The 16,101-nt window shown below is 47.4% G+C and overlaps 2 protein-coding genes across 4 annotated transcripts in view; one reads left to right on the forward strand and one right to left on the reverse strand.

The window, feature by feature from the left end:
• The window catches only part of PARD6G (par-6 family cell polarity regulator gamma), an 83,170-nt gene that overhangs the window by 40,971 nt on the left and 26,098 nt on the right, over positions 1-16,101 (forward strand). The gene's annotated exons all lie outside the window — the stretch shown is intronic.
• The window catches only part of ADNP2 (ADNP homeobox 2), a 70,590-nt gene continuing 59,885 nt past the window's right edge, over positions 5,397-16,101 (reverse strand). For all 3 annotated transcript variants that reach the window (XM_064294358.1, XM_010586674.3, XM_010586675.3), the window contains one exon: positions 5,397-6,476. The gene's annotated coding sequence lies outside the window, so the exon portion shown is untranslated. The remainder of the gene's footprint in view (positions 6,477-16,101) is intronic.

The following is a 16,101-nucleotide window of genomic DNA, read 5'->3' on the forward strand; positions in this document are numbered from 1 at the left end:
TGTTTCTGCTCTCCTTTCTGTTTCTAACCTGCCCCTGTAGCCATTATTCCCTCCTCTTTAACACACTTTTCTATGTTGCTAAAACTTCCCTGGTAAAAGGTAATTTCCATCCATTTCAAGAAGGGTCACTTGCCCACCCACGCCTCTGTTGCCCCTTCCTCCTTGCCTCCCTATGGCCTCTTCAACCTCAGTACATGCAGCCCCCCCTCACCCACCTCCCGCCCTTCCCCAGTGTGCTGCCTTCTGGCCTGAGGGATGGGGTGCAGGGGTGGGCCCAGAGGACATGTGGGGCGGTGGAGTTGAGACGCTGCTGCAGGGGCTTCCAGCCTCATAACATACGTGAACTTGTTATTATTGTATGCCGTCAAGTCAATTCCAACTCGTAGCGACCCCGTGTGACACAGTAGACCTGCCCTGTAGGGTTTCCTGGTCTATAATCTTTACGGAAGCTCAATGCCAAGTCTTTCTCCTGTGGAGCCGCTGGGTGGGTTTGAACCACCGGGCGTTTAATGGTTGTGCCGCCGGGCTTACAACACAGTAAGTAACTCTCCTTCTAGGAACAGACGGCACTGAATTCAGCAGTGCATCTCGGGGAGTGTTCGTTGCAGTGTTGTCCGTAATGGTGGACATAGCCACAGCCCGGTGCCCACCCGCCGGGGCTGAGTGAGCAAACAGAGGTAGGTCCCACGGCAGAGAAAGGTACGGCAAGTGCGCGTGGTGCACTGCGTGAAAGGAGCAGGTTGCAAAACAGTATGTGTGGTGTGTCCCCAAACAGACAGTTACTAAAGTGTCATTCTGTGTCTTATCTGTACTTAATATGCTTCCAGTTGCACCAGAGAGTCTGGGGAGTGTGCACTGAACTCTGAGGGGCAGGATTATAGGACATCTACCTTGTTTTGTTTCTTCCACCAGCCCCATCTGCCTACTGCCCCACCCCAGCACTGGTGCCCCTGGCCAGACGTCGGTCAAATGGATGAGCAAGCGACAAACGAGCACAGGAGTGAGATGCCAGTGAGGCACCCTCATCCGAAAATTCTTACTTTGGCAAAGGAGCCTTTTCAAGGGTCACCTGGAGCTTGTGGACAGTGGCGTGTGGCCTGTGGGCCTCAGTTTCCTCATCTGTCAGAGGAAGGGGATGCCTGCCAGCTGCTGGCCTGTGTCAGTCAGCCTTAGTTCCCAGGCCTGGGAGGGATGGCAGGCTTGGAGAGTGGAACTGGAAAAGCCCTGAGAGCACCCTGGCCTGGGCTTGGAGAGGAGGGGTGAAAGGTGACAGGGCAGAGGGATGAGGTGTCAGGTACCAGGCTGGTATTTTACGGTCACTGTTGCAGTTGATTCTCAGGAGCCCTGTGAGAAAGGTGGTACTGCCCCCATTTTATAGACAATGAATCTGAGGGCTCGGAGTATAAGTGACTCACCAGGGACAACAGCTTTGGAATTACTGAACCAGGACTCGAAACCTGGCTTTCCTGACTTGGGAGACTGTGTTTCCACCACACCGTGGAACCACAAGCAGAGTGTTTGGGCATCACTGGCCTACGTTTGACCCCAGGAGCTGAGCCTCTGAGAGAGCTTCTGGCCCAGCTCTCAGAGGGGCACAGTGAAGTGCCCAGCTTTTTCACCATTTGAGGAGGTCCTGACCAACTCACCTCCAGACATAGGTACGGCTTCCTTTAGGCAATGAGAGGTATTTATTTTTACTTCGAGGTGTTTTCAGGAAAGATCCATGGTTCGAAGGAACTTTCTTTTAACAGAAAAATTGACATCGGTTTGTGCTTTGTCTGCCCTTTCCTGGTGCGTGCCCCAGTATCAGCCCATTTCCAAGCAGGCTCCTTGTTTCTGTGGGTTTGGAGTCTTACTGGCAGCCCCTGCCCCCACCCCCAGTCAGTTCTGTGTCTTTCCTTCTTCTCCATGATAGGCTCTCAGCTGCCCAGAGCAGCGCTTTCCTAGTGTGCATGGTACTCATGTGAAGTTGGGGAAACTGGGGGCTGAAATGTGATGGTACTTAATCTCTTCAATTAGGACTTTCTGCATGGGGTACCCAGTTTGCTCATTTCTACATCACCCTGGTTCCAGGCAACCTCTCTTCACGCCTGGTGTTCAGGGCTGGCCCACTTCTCCAGGGCAGACAGAGAAGTGCTCATAACCTAGGCCCCCAGCACTGAGTAATGTTTTGTGTTGCTGTTGTTTTTTAGACTGGGGCAACAGCTACCGTTGTTTGCAACTTTACGTAGAAATACACAGGGACGTGACCTTGGATTAGGCAGTGGTTTCTTAAATATGACACCAAACACACAAGCAACCAACAAAAAAATAGACAAATTGGACTTCATTAAAATTAACTTCTGTGCTTCCAAGGGCACCATCCAGAAAGTGAAAAGACGTACCATGGAATGGGAGATATTTGCAAATCATATCTCTGATAAGGGACTTGTATCTAGAATATATAAAGAACTCTTACAACTCAATAATAAAAAGACAACTCACTTAAAAAACAAGCAAATGATTTGAATACATAATTCTCCAAAGAAGATAAACAAATGGGCAATGAACACATGAAAATATGCCCAACATCATTATCCATCAGGGAAATGCAAATCAAAACCACTATGAGATACCACTTCCCATTCTCTAGGATGGCTGTTATAAGAAACTCAGAAAATAAGTGTTGGCAAGAATGTGTTGCAATTGGAACCCTCATCCGTTGCTGGTAGGAATATAAAATTGTGCAACCACTGTGGAAAACTGTTTGTCAGTTCCTCAGAAATTTAAGTATAGAACTACCATTAAAAAAAAAAACCCAGTGCCATCGAGTCAATGCCATATGATCCAGCAATTCCACTCCTAGATATGTACCCCAAAATAATTGAAAAGATATGTCCTCACAGAAACGTGTACATGAGTGTTTACAGCAGCGTTACTCACAATAGCCAAAAGATGGGAACAGCTCAAATGTCCAGCAACAGACGATGGAGAAACAAGATGTGATGTATCAATACCACGAACCATTATTTGGCGATAAAAAGGAATGACATTTTGATACATGCCAGGATACGGGTGGACCTTGAAAACATCGTGCTGAGTAAAAGAAGCCAGACACAAATGACCACATACTGTCTGATTCAATTTATATGTAATGTCCAAACAGGCACATGCAAGGAGACAAACAGGGTTAGGGTTAGGAGTACAGGGTTTCTTTTTGGGGTGATGGAAATGTTCTGGAATTAGGTGGTGGTCATGGTTGCGTGGAGCCCTGGTGGAGCAATGGTTAAGAGCTTGGCTGCTCACCAAAAGGTCAGCAGTTTGAATCCACCAGCTGCACCTTGAAAACCCTATGAGGCAGTTCTGCTCTGTCCTGTAGGGTCATTATGAGTTGGAATTGACTCCATGGCAGTGGGTTTGGTTTTTGGTGATGGTTACACAACATTGTAAATATACTAAAAACTACTGAATTATGCACTTTAAAACGGTGAATTTTATGTTATTTGAATTGTATCAATAAAAATGGCAAAGACATGCACAGGGAGCGAGGGTCTCAGTGCTCTGACCTGCCCCGTTCGTCCCGTAGGTACAGGGCTGGACCATCTGTGTCTGCTTGTGTTCCCTGTGTCCTGGAGATTTTCTCGGGGAGGGTAGAGAGACCTACTAGAAAGGTGATGCTTTCAGGCCACGTCTACCTACTCCTGTCAAGTTCAGCACCCCGGGACAGCCCACCCACCAGAGGGCTCAGGAGGGGCAACAGCAAGAGGGGGCCAAGTTGGAGGAGGCTGTGGGCCTTGCAATAGTTCTTGTTCCTGAGACTATTCTAGTCTGTTGGAAGAAGATAAACCAAAATGTTGACGGTGGTAGCTTAGGTTTGTTTGTTCAATTTTTTCCTCCATTTTTTTAATACAGTGAATATGATGACTTGGCCTATGTTGTTTTTAATAAAAAAAAAAAAAAAAATAGAGGGGGTATAATAGAGAACTGGACCCAAAACAAGATGTTTTTTAAATGCTTCCAGTGAAAATTAAAAGTCTCTTCTGCTAATTCCTTTCCAGTCCTCCCCACCCCCATCAGGATTGGGACTGTTTCCTTGCCCTTGACCTTCAGTGTGGGGGGGCGGGGACCGGAAGGGAATTAGGAGAGTTTAAATTCTGCTAATTCCTTTCCAGTCCCCCCCCAGCGCGCCCCCGACCCCCATCAGGATTGGGACTGTTTCCTTGTCCTTGACCTTCTGTGGAGGTGGGGGTGGGGGTGGGGGTAAGGGGCTGGCTGGAGCACGTGTATGGTGAGCTTCGCTTCATTTGTCTCACTGTCGCCTTCTGGGTCCTAACTCAGGTTAGGAGTTACCCGCCCAAGGCTTCCTTTTTTTCCCCACAGTAGTGGAAATAAAATGTTTTTTAAAAGTTACTCCTTAGATGAAAACAAGTACTTTGTGTTTTTTCTTTTGTCAAAAGAAAACTCATGGTTAAGCACAACCTCAGTTCCCAGCCTCTCTGAAAGCTCACTTTAAAGAGAGTTTATTTTGAAGGAATGTGTTTTAAAGTGAAATGAGGAACGGGGTCAAGGACTAGTGATCTTACTAATGAGTTTGTCTCCAAAAATAAATTCTTGAGAAAGCACATGTGTTGTTGGCTCTTCCTTTCCATCCTGCCTTTCTTTAGACAGCTGAGTCAGAGCCACTTCTCTCTCCTTTCAACCTCTGCAGGTCGGGATGAGCACACTTGTGTCCTTCCTACTTTCACATTTGTGTATGTTACACATATATAATCTATATATTACATTAGAGTTTACATACATCTATATGTAATAATACAACTATAGTATGTACAGTCATATTTAGTATGGTATTTATAAACACCGAGCCCACAAATCCCCCCCGCAGCCTCCCGCACAGAGCCGTCCTTTACCTGAATTGTTGCCCCTTTGCATCTAGACCAGAAACCTGTGTTTCAGGAATGAGAGACACAGTTATATAAAATGCATACTGGACAGTGTTCAAAATCCAGTGTGAGATGGGTAGCAAGTAAATTATTACAACTCAATTAAAAAACGAGGCTTCAGGAATTGAGAGAATGCCAACTGAGATGTTTCAGCAAACAGAGGCAGCGCTGGAAATGCTCACTCGTCTATGCCAAGAAAACTGGAAGACAGCTACCTGGCCAACCGACTGGAAGAGATCCATATTTGTGCCTATTCCATAGAAAGGTGATCTAACGGAATGCGGAAGTTATCGAACAACATCATTAATATCACACACAAGTAGAATTTTCTTGAGGACCATTCAAAAGCAGTTGCAGCAGTACATCGACAGGAAACTGCCAGAAATTCAAGCTGGATTCAGAAGAGGACTTGGAAGGAGGGAAATCACTGCTGATGTCAGATGGATCTTGGCTGAAAGCAGAGAATACCAAAAAGATGTTTACCTGTGTTTTAATGACTATGCAAAGACATTTGGCTGTGTGCATCATAACAAATTATGGATAACATTGTGAAGAATGGGAATTCCAGAACACTTAGTTGTGCTCGTGAGGAACCTGTACATAGATCAAAAGACAATTGCTCAAACAGAACAAGGGGATACTTTGTTGTTTAAAGTCAGGAAAGGTGTATGTCATGGTTGTATCCTTTCACCATACTTACTTAGTCTGTCTGCTGAGCAAATAATCCGAGAAGCTGGACTATATGAAGAAGAATGGGCATCAGGATTGGAGGAAGACTCATTAGCAACCTAAAGCATACAGATGACATAACCTTGCTTGCAGAAAATGAAGAGGACTTGAAGCACTTACTGATGAAGATCGAAGACACAGCCTTCGGTATGGATTACGGAACAACATAAAGAAAACAAAAATGCTCACAACTGGACCAGTAAGCAACATCATGAAAAATGGAGAAAAGATTGAACTTGTCAAGGATTTCATTTTACTTGGATCCACAATCAATACCTGTGGAAGCAACAGTCAAGAAATCAAACGATGCATTGCATTGGGCAAATCTGCTGCAAAAGACCTCTTTGAAGTGTTAAGAAGTAAAGATGCCACCTTGAAGACTAAGGTGCACCTCACTCAAGCCATGGTGTTTTCAGTCACTTCATATGCATATGAAAGCTGGACAGTGAATAAGGAAGACCGAAGAAGAATTGATGCCTTTAAATTGTGGTGTTGGTGAAGAATATTGAATATACCATTGACTGCCGGAAGAATGAAGAAATCTGTCTGGGAAGAAATATAGCCAGAATGCTCTTTAGAAGCAACGATGATGAGACTTTGTCTCACATACTTTGGACATGTTATCAGGAGGCATCAGTCCCTGGAGAAGGACATCATGTAGAGGCTCAACAAAAAAAGAGGAAGAACCTTGATGAGATGGGTTGGTACAGTGGTTGTAGCAGTGGGCTCCAGCATAACAAAGATCGTGAGGATGATGCAGGACCAGGCAATGTTTCATTCAGTTGTACATAGTGTTGCTGTGAGTTGGAACCAACTTGATGGCACCTAACAATAAAGAACAAACATTTTTAATATAAAATTTACAAAAAAGAAGAGTGGATTCAGGAATTCCATCATTTTCACTTGCTCTCAGGCAAGCCTTCTGCCACCCCCAGAGGGTGTCACCCTGAGCTAGAAGTGGGGCAGACACAGTGATCAACAGCGAGAGTCTGCTGCAGCTGTGAGACCCCATGGTTCCCCCCAAGAAGCAGATCCTGGTCCAGGCATGGCCTGGCCGAAAGGTGCGTGCCCTTCCCACGGCCTGCCCACCCACTAAGGTCAGGAGGAAGTCATAATGAAGACAAGTCGTTTTTGGCAACTGTCAGGACATCCAAGGGATGTTCTAAAGCGCGTTATGAGAGAACCGGCCTAGAGTCCTGGGCTCAGCCCAGAGTTTATGAATTGAAGTTTCCCCAAACAGTGGCCGTCCCAGGACCTGTCCTTACTGCCCCCACCCCCCTGAAGTGCATGCCCTGCCCTGTTCTCTCTTGCTTGGTGTTCCTCTTTCCCTAGGTCTGAGTCTGGGATCTTTCCAGCAGCTCCCTGGCAAGCCTATGAGCAGACTATGCAGGGACCCTACCCCTCCCCTCTGGAAGGTGGCCTCCAGAGGCCTGGGATCTGCCTCCTGATTCCTCTTTTTTGAAGATCAAGGGCCTGATGCCCCTCCCTGGCTAAGTCTGAAGGGTCCCTCTTTCCATCCTGCCCATTTCCAGCCTACTTGCTGTTTTCTGGCAGGGAATCAGTGCCCACATTACTTCTGTGTTCCTTCCATGAATTCAGCACATACAAGATGCTCAGGTAACTGTCCTCGGCACCCAAGAACTCGAGACAGTGGGAGGTGGGTGAGTTGGCACCAGGTGTATCTTGCTGGTCATAGCCGAGTTCCTCAGAAATATTCTGCTCAGGCCTGAGCTAGCAAGTTCACACTCACATGGACGGCCAGGCTGCCTTAAACTGAGCCGGAGGAGGAGAGCCGGTCTTGGAGGGGTCAGGAGCACAGGTGTCTCTTGTGCCCCCAGTGGGTTCTGCGATGCCTCCTAATCGGCAAAAGAACTTTAACTTTCCCAGGACACATGTTGAATGTCCCTCTCACAGGTGGTGGAGGGGCTGATGCCGGTGTTGGGAGTCGATGGAGCGCCCTGGCAAACACCCCACGTGTCCTGCCATGTCCGGTGCAACGTCGCACCCCACGCAGCCACAGTCCAGCCCCTTCCCAGAAAGTCAGCTGGAGAGGGCAAGGGGGATATGCCACGCAGGCCTGAGGTCGCGCCCTCCCAGTTCTGGGTGAAGCTCTGCCCTGTGGCGCTGTGTCCGCAGGTGCAGGACTGGGTTGCGACCGGTCAGAGCGGGCTGTGGGAGAGGTTTCATGTGGAGGGGGCCTGGCTGGTGCTACCAAACATGAATCCCTAATTGTCTGAGCTTGTCACAGCCAAGAGACCCCAACAGACTTGGCACTGCGGCTTATCCTGTGTTTTCTGCCACATTTGGTCAGTTCTGAAAAGTGCTCTTTACAACCTCCCTTTTGACCCTGAAGCCCTCCTGATGGGGCCTCGGGCCACGGGGCAGACACAAGGGCCCCGACCCTTCTCGGAGCACATGGTGCCCAACATCTCGAGGCTCCGGCTTTTTGTCCCAGTCATGGAGAAGGGCCTTGTCTTGGTCAGACCCCGAGAGCCCTGAGTGCGCCCGTTGTTACTGGTAGTGGAGAGGGGATTCACACACGTCCCCCGCTGCCACCCCTGGAGAAGTGGCCCCTAGTGGGATTAGGGCTGCTCTACTGTAACACGGGGGCACGGTGACGCAGGGTGGGGGGCGATGATGCAGGGGAGGGGGGCACTGTGACACGTAGAGGGGCATTGTAACTTGGAGATGTTAGAACTTTCATTAATGTGGTTTGAGCTCTTACGGACTAGAGAGTCAGGGATAAAGCAAGGTCTTAAGCTTTCCACACTGAGTTTGGCGGGAAAGATAAAACTGCCGGTGAGTCTTTGTATTTCTTCTTAAAATGTGACAAATATTGTTTTCAACATGGGAGGGGGGTGACCTAAAAACACGTTCACGGTTCCGGTCTTTAAGAATAAAATTGTGTTCTGACTTGTTTTTTAATCAACTGGTGTAATTCTTCTGGAATATTTTTTGTCTGTGTCTGCATGTTTGTTTAATTATGGGAGGGAAGGTATTTGGTCTTAACTATTCTTGGACAAGCTGAGACTGGAAGAGGTGCTTTAACTTGACTGTGTTGATAGGGAGTTAAAGTCCCCTGTGTGGCTGTTTCTGGCCTTCCTGTATCTGTCATTCTGACTTCAGTGCAGGGAATGAGAGATATCTTCTCTCTTATCTTCCTTCCTTTTTTTTGGTTGAGGGGGGGCGGCTATTAAGCCAATAGCCATTTTGCTTTGCTTGCAAGCTCTTAAGGCCAAATGCCCCACTGACCCCACTGTTTGGCCCTGGGATTTTCCCAGATGGTCAAAGTCGTGGACCCATCTTCTGGTCCTAGAATCATTTGGCTGGTTAGTAAGTTCTCACTACTTCTCTTCAGAACACTTTGAAATTTGCTATTAAGTCCTCAGAAGCCCTGGTTGAACTGGTTAAGTGCTTGGAGACAGCTGCGAACTGAAAGTTCAGAGGTTTGAACCCATCAGTTGCACCTCGGGAGAAAGATGTGCCAGTCTGCTTCCGATGGGAAACCTATGTAAAGATTACAGCCTTAGAAACCCTCTGGGGCAGTTCTACGCTGTCCTTTAGGGTCACTATGAGTACGAACTGACTCCATGGCAATGGGTTTGGTTTTTAGACTTAGTCCTTCCCATGATCCTGGAAGGGAAAGAGGCCTTTTCTCTCACTTTACATAAAGAGGCTGGTTTAGAAAGAGGGACATGGTAAGCCAGAGTCAGAGAGCATGGATTTTGGAGGCAGGGTACAGGGGTCAAGGATGGGGTAGGCAGGAGAAGAAGGGGTAGGGCTTCTGAGGAGGGATTGATGAGGTATAGGCCTAACAGTTGATTCTCCCAGGAGAGCAGCTGATGAGGGGTCGGATGCTGCAGCCTGGTGCCCTCAAGTGGGAAGAGAAATTCTCGATCACAGAGAGGTTCCCGGACTGAGCCGTCTAGGGAACCTGGAGCGAGCGGGCGTGGGGCCCCAGCACAGTGCAGTACCCAGTCCCCCTTGGCACCTGTATCCCTGTGGCTGGCATCGTTGGAGCTGTTAGGCACAACAGGCGAGGAGGGACCCGGGTGCCCAGCGTCTGGGCAGGGGAAGGCAAGCGGGATCTCCCAGGCTGGCAGTCCTCCTGCGCCCCCCACCTCAAGTAGGCTTTGAGCCACCTGGGCCATGACCAGACCCGAGACTGGCTGTGCTAGTCACAGGCACCGCATTCCTGGTTGAGACATGGCTCCTGAGGCCGCTAAGTAGGGGACAAATGGTGCGGCGGTACACTGAGCACTCGGTCTGGCGTGGGTGGGACTCCTGACACTTGCTGTGAGTTGGAGCGCCTGCTGGCATGTGTTGGGTGAGAGTGGGCCGTGGTCACGTCCCCAAGCTCAGTGCCATCGCTGGTCCAGGTGCCCCTCCCTCATTGAGCAATCGGTGTGACCCCGCCCAGCTAGACCGCAGAGCTGAGGGAGTGAAGTACAGTGGGGCCTGCAGAGAGGGGAGAAGATAGGGGGCAGGGCATCTCAGGAGGGAAGGGGCATACAGCGTGGAGGCTGGGCTCAGTCCTCAAAAGTGGCCTAACCTTCGACCCTGGATTCCTCCTGTCTGTCCCCACCAAGATGTGTGAGCAAGCACCCCGGGTTGTCACCTCACAACTGGAGAGGGGAAGGATCTGTGTCCTCTGGGGTCCAGCTTTGCTCAGAATAATGTTTCTGGAATGTTCTGGGAGGCTTTGCTCAGGCTGAATGACGAGAGGGGGCGCCTATCCTCTGTCTCCCGTGTGGCCCAAGCCCTGTGCCTGGCATCTCCGGTCTCCCTGCCAGTCAAACCTGCTTCTGAGAGCTCGGGTAATACTGATGGCAGGTGGCACAGTCTGAGGGTGACTTTGCCAGCAGACTTTAAGTTGAAGGACTTTCTAGTAGGGAGAGAATTTAGGCTGGGTGGATGAGACAATTCAGTGTGGGAAATCTAGACTATCAGTAAAAAGGAAATAGGGTTTCAAGGAAGGGAAAGAAAGTAGGGGTCCAGGGGAGGACTTCGTGTTTCCAGAGGTGCTAAGCAGGGCGGGCTGTGGGCTCTGGAACAACGGTCCCCAGAGGAGATGGCTTAGCCAGGCTGGCAGTGTGTCGGGGGATGCATCTGTGGTTCTGCATACCCTCCTTTTGGGGCACGATGGGCCACCGAGTCTCAGAACAGGCCAGCATCTGAGCCCCTCCAGCGGGCCAGGACCACAGAGTGTTCTGGGGGCTCCTCTGAGTCTGAGCTGCTCTCTTGAAGTGTCTCAGCCTCTCGGAGCATCTAACCCGACGCCTGGAGCACTTAGACTAAGTCACTCTTGATCTGCTGCTGACACAGAGGGCAGAGCGCTGGCATTCTGACCGCTCAGCACCTCTGCTGTTGAGGACCCCAGAAAGCCTTTCTTAGGTCAGAACCCACTCAGTTCCTGCCAGTCCAGTCACGTGTGAGCATCTGCTGTGTACCTGGTACCAAGCTCGGCCTGGGACTCAAAGGTGAGCCAAGATCTCGGGTAGTTTCTTGTCCAAGTCAAGATGGGTTCTGTGATCAGAGCCCAAAGCCCCAGCCCTTTCTGTGTGTGTGGGGCAGAAACAAGGGGGTGTCCAGGAAAGTCTGACAAAGAAAGGGCATCTCCTAAGATTGGGGGGTTGGTGCTCTGGGCAGAGAAGCAGCACACGAGGGCAGAGGCCAGAGGGCTGAGACCCGAGGAGGTCTTATTCAGACTGGATCTCTATCCTGAGGGCTGAGTGAAGGGTTCTAAGCGGGGTCTCCGGTGTGGGAGAAGGAGGCAGTGGATCTGGGGGCTGCAAGCTCTGTGGCTGGTGACTGATTCAGGCAGGATGAGAGGGCGGCGTCTGGCTCCCCAGAGCAGCATGCTGTTTTTATCTCCCCTCCCGTAGACCCCCTTCCTCCCTGATTTCCCACGACTGCCAGTTATTAAAAAGGGAAAATACTTTTCCGGTTGTACCAGCTGCATGTATTGAAACACTGATATTGGGATTTTCAGTTTCTTGGCACTGCCAAGACTGGCGGATTCTTCTCCAAAGACTGCACTGCCCGTCACCCGTGGGGGCTGGAATGCCACCCTTCGTAGCACCCCCACACACCCTGAGATCCCTGTGGCACTTCCACTGGAATTTCTGCCTCCCACGCCAGATGCAGGCTCCCTGAAGCAGAAGTTTTGTTTGTTTGGTCACTACTGTGGGCGGATCTGTGGAATGAGCGAGTGACTGGCCTGGGGTCACACCTCACATGCTTGCCAAGCCCACAGTGCGCGCTCTCCCCTTCCACCCCTCCATGCCCAAGACACTGAACGTGCTGACACCCACGCCTGCACCTAGGTCTTGAGCGCCTGGGCGAGCTGACTGGGCTGACCCCATCCGGGCTGAGAAGGGCAGCCCATGAGGGAACCTACAATTAGTTAGGAGCAATATTTCTTCTTGCTGGCTCTGTTATGTTTTAACCATTAAAGAACATGTTCCGACATCCTAAGGGAATAGTTCGTTCTGTGTATGCACCATATCCACCACTCATCTGTCGGTTTGTCCTGCTGTGCTGGCTTGCATGTTACTGCGATGCTGGAAGCTATACCACCGGTATTTCAAATACCAGCAGGATCATTCATGGTGGACAGTGGAGCTTCCAGACTAGGACAGACTAGGAAGAAGGACCTGGCAATCTACTTCTAAAAGAATGGACCAGTGAAAACCTTATCAATAGCAGTGAAACGTTGTCTGATACAGTGTCAGATAAGCCACTCAGGTTGGAAGGCACTCAGAATGGGACAGAGTTACCTGCTCAAAGTAAAGTCAACCTTAATGACGTGGATGGGGTCACGCTCTTATGACCTTCATTTGCTGATGTGGCACAACTCCAAATGAGAAGAAACAGCTGCAAGCATCCATTAATAATTGGAATGTGGGATGTACAAAGTGTGTATGATACAGCCTTCACTATGGATTATACCTCAACAGAAAGAAAACAAAAATCCTCACAACTGGACCAATAAGCAACATCATGATATATGGGAAAAGATTAATGTTGTCAAGGATTTCATTTTACTTGGATCCACGATCCACGCCCATGGAAGCAGCAGTTAGGAAATCAAACGGCACGTTGCGTTGGGCAAATCTGCTGCAAGAGACTTCTTTAAAGTGTTAAAAGCAAAGATGTCACTTTGAGGACCAAGATGTACCTGACCCAAGCCATAGTATTTTCAATCGGCTCATATGCATGCGAAAGCGGAGTAATGAATAAGGAAGATCAAAGAAAGAATTGATGCCTTTGAATTAAGGTGTTATAGAAAAATATTGAATATACTGTGAACTGCCAGAAGAACGAGCAAGTCTCTCTTGGAAGAAATACAGCCAGAGTGCTCCTTGGAAGCGAGGATGGAGAGACTTCGTCTCACATACTTTGGACGTGTTATTAGGAGGGACCAGTCCTTGGAGAAGAACATGATGCTTGGTAAAGTAGAGGCTCAGTGAAAAAAAAAAAAAAGGAAGACCCTCGACGAGATGGATTGACACAGTGGCTGCAACAATGGGCTCAAGCGTAACAATGATTGTGAGGATGGCAAAAAGACCAGCGCTTTGTGTTGTTGTACATAGGGTCACTATGAGTCCGAATCGACTCAACGGCACCTAACAACAATATATACCTATTCTTACACCAGTACCACATGTTTTGATTACTGTAGCTCTGTGTTTTGAAATTGGGAAGTATGAGTCCTTCTCCTTTGTTCTTCTTTTTCGAGATTGTTTTGTCACTTTAGGGCCCCTTGCAGTTCCATGTAAATTTGAAGATCAACCTTTCCACTTTGGCCAAAAAAAAAAAAAAAGGCAGTTGGAATTTTGATAGGGATTGCACTGAATCTGTAGATGCTGTCTCTGCTCTAATCTTTATTGTTTCTTTCCTTCTGCTAGCTTTGGGTTTAGTTTACTCTCCTTTTTATAGTTCCTCAAAGTGTAAAGTTGGGCTGTTGTTTTGAGATCTTTCTTCTTTTTTAATATGGGTTTTACAGCTATAAATTTCCCTCCAAGTACTACTTTGCTATATCCAATAAATTTTGGTATGTTTTTGTTTTCATTCCTTTCAAAGCATTTTCTAATTTCCCTCGTGATTGCTTCTGTAACACATTGGTTATTTAGCAGTGTATTTCTACAGATTTGTGAATTTCCGAAATTTCCTTCTGTGATTGATTTCTAGTTTTATTTCATCGTATTTGTACAAGATGCTTTGTATGATTTCAACCTGTTTAAATGTATTACTACTTGTTTTGTGACTTATCATATTTTCTGTCCTGGAGGATGATCCATGTGCATTGGGGAAGAATGTGTATCCTGCTGTTGTTGGGTGTAGTGTTCTACATATATCTGTCAGGTCTAGTTCATTTACAGTATTGTTCAAATTCTCTGTTTCCTTCTTGATCCATTTAGATGTTCTGTCCATTACTGAAAGTGTTGTATTGAAGTCTCCAACAATTATTGTAGAGCTGTCTATTTCTCGTTACAATTCTGTCAATATTTGTTTCATGTATTTTGGGGCTCTGTTGTTAGGTCTATTTATAATTATTATATCTTCTTGATGAATCGATCCTTTTATCATTATATAATGTCCTTCTTTGTCTGCTCTAAGTTTTGACTTAAAGTATATTTTGTCTGATATTAATATAGCCACCGTTGCTCTTTTGACTACTGTTTGCATGGAATTTTTTTTTCTTTCCCATCCTTTCACCTTCAACCTACCAGTATCTTTGGATCCAAAGTGTCTTTTGTAAACGGGATACAGTTGGATCGTGTTTTCTTACCCATTCTGCCAATCTCCAACTTTTGATTGGCGAGTTCAATCTATTCACATTTAAAGCAATTACTGATAAGGAAGAACTTAAGTCTGCCATTTTGAAATTTGTTTTCTGTGTGCCCAGGTCTCCGCTGGTGTTTCAGAGACTGCCTCCGTGGGACAGAAGGATGCATTAATTGGAGAGCACCTTTTCCATTTCTTGCCCCCTCCCTCCTCTATCTTGGGGCACTTCAGTACTCCTGATGATGGCAGTTTCCACCACAGACTGGGACGGTTAGGAGCTTGTTCTGGTTGGTTCTCGGGGACAAAGGATATGAGGAATGCAGTGTTAGGTGGCATGCTTCTAAGTCAGTACATGTTTGAGACACAGTGGTGAGTAGATTGGGTCACTGCCTTAAGCAGGTTTTATTTTTATCATAATGTTCTTGTCATCACCACCAGCTGCTGTCGAGTTAATTCCGATTCACGGCAACCCCATGTGTGCCAGAGTAGAATTGTACTCCACAGAGTTCTCAGTGGATGATCTTTTAGATCAATAGGCCTTTCTTCCAAGGTGCCTCTGGGTGGACTTGAACCTCCAACTTCTTGGTTAGCAGCCAAATGCATTAACCATTTGTACCACCCATATTTTTTTTGTATCAATGCCATATTAAATACATTTTAATTTATTTTTATTGTGCTTTAGATGAAGGTTTTACAGAGCAAATTAGTTTCTCATTAGACAATTAATACACATTTTTTTTGTGACGTTGGTTGCCACACCCACGACATGTCAACACTCTCCCTTTCACGACATTGAGTTCCCCATTATCAGCTTTCTTGTACCCTCCTGCCTTCTCATCCTTGTCCCTGGATTGGTGTGCCCATTTAGTCTTGTTTTGTTTTATGGGCCTGTCTAATCTTTGGCTGAACGGTGAACCACAAGAGTGATTTCAATACTGAGCTAAAAGGGTATCCAGGGCTCCTAAAAATCGAACACTTATGCTTGTCCAAAGACTTCACCAAAAGAGTAAAAAGACTACCTACAGACTGGGAACAAGTTTTTAGCTATGACATTTCTGATCAGCGCCTGATCTCTAAAATCTACACGATACTGCAAAAACTCAACTGCAAAAAGACAAATAACGCAATTAAAAAATGGGCAAAAGATATGCATAGACACTTCACTAAAGAAGACATTCAGGTAGCTAACAGATATATGAGGAAATGTTCACGATCATTAGCCATTAGAGAAATGCAGATCAAAACTACAATGAGATTTCATCTCACTCCAGCAAGGCTGGCATTAATCCAAAAAACACAAAATAATAAATGTTGGAGAGGCTGTGGAGAGATTGGAACACTTCTACACTGCTGTTGGGAATGTCAAATGGTACAGCCACTTTGGAGATCGATTTGGCACTTCCTTAAAAAGTTAGAAATAGAGGTGGAGCCAAGCTGGCGGACTAGGCAGACGCTACCTCAGATCCCTCTTACAACAAAGACACGGAAAAACAAGTGAATCGATCACATACATAACAATCTACGAACCCTGAACAACAAACACAGATTTAGAGACGGAGAACGAACTAATACGGGGAAGCAGCGATTGTTTCCAGAGCCTGGAGCCAGCGTACCAGTCAGGTACGGCACAAGCACAGAGAGCTGCTCCACCCCCCTGAAC

Source organism: Loxodonta africana, chromosome 11 (genome assembly GCF_030014295.1).
Source record: "Loxodonta africana isolate mLoxAfr1 chromosome 11, mLoxAfr1.hap2, whole genome shotgun sequence".
In the NCBI taxonomy this organism is placed as follows: Eukaryota; Metazoa; Chordata; class Mammalia; order Proboscidea; family Elephantidae; genus Loxodonta; species Loxodonta africana.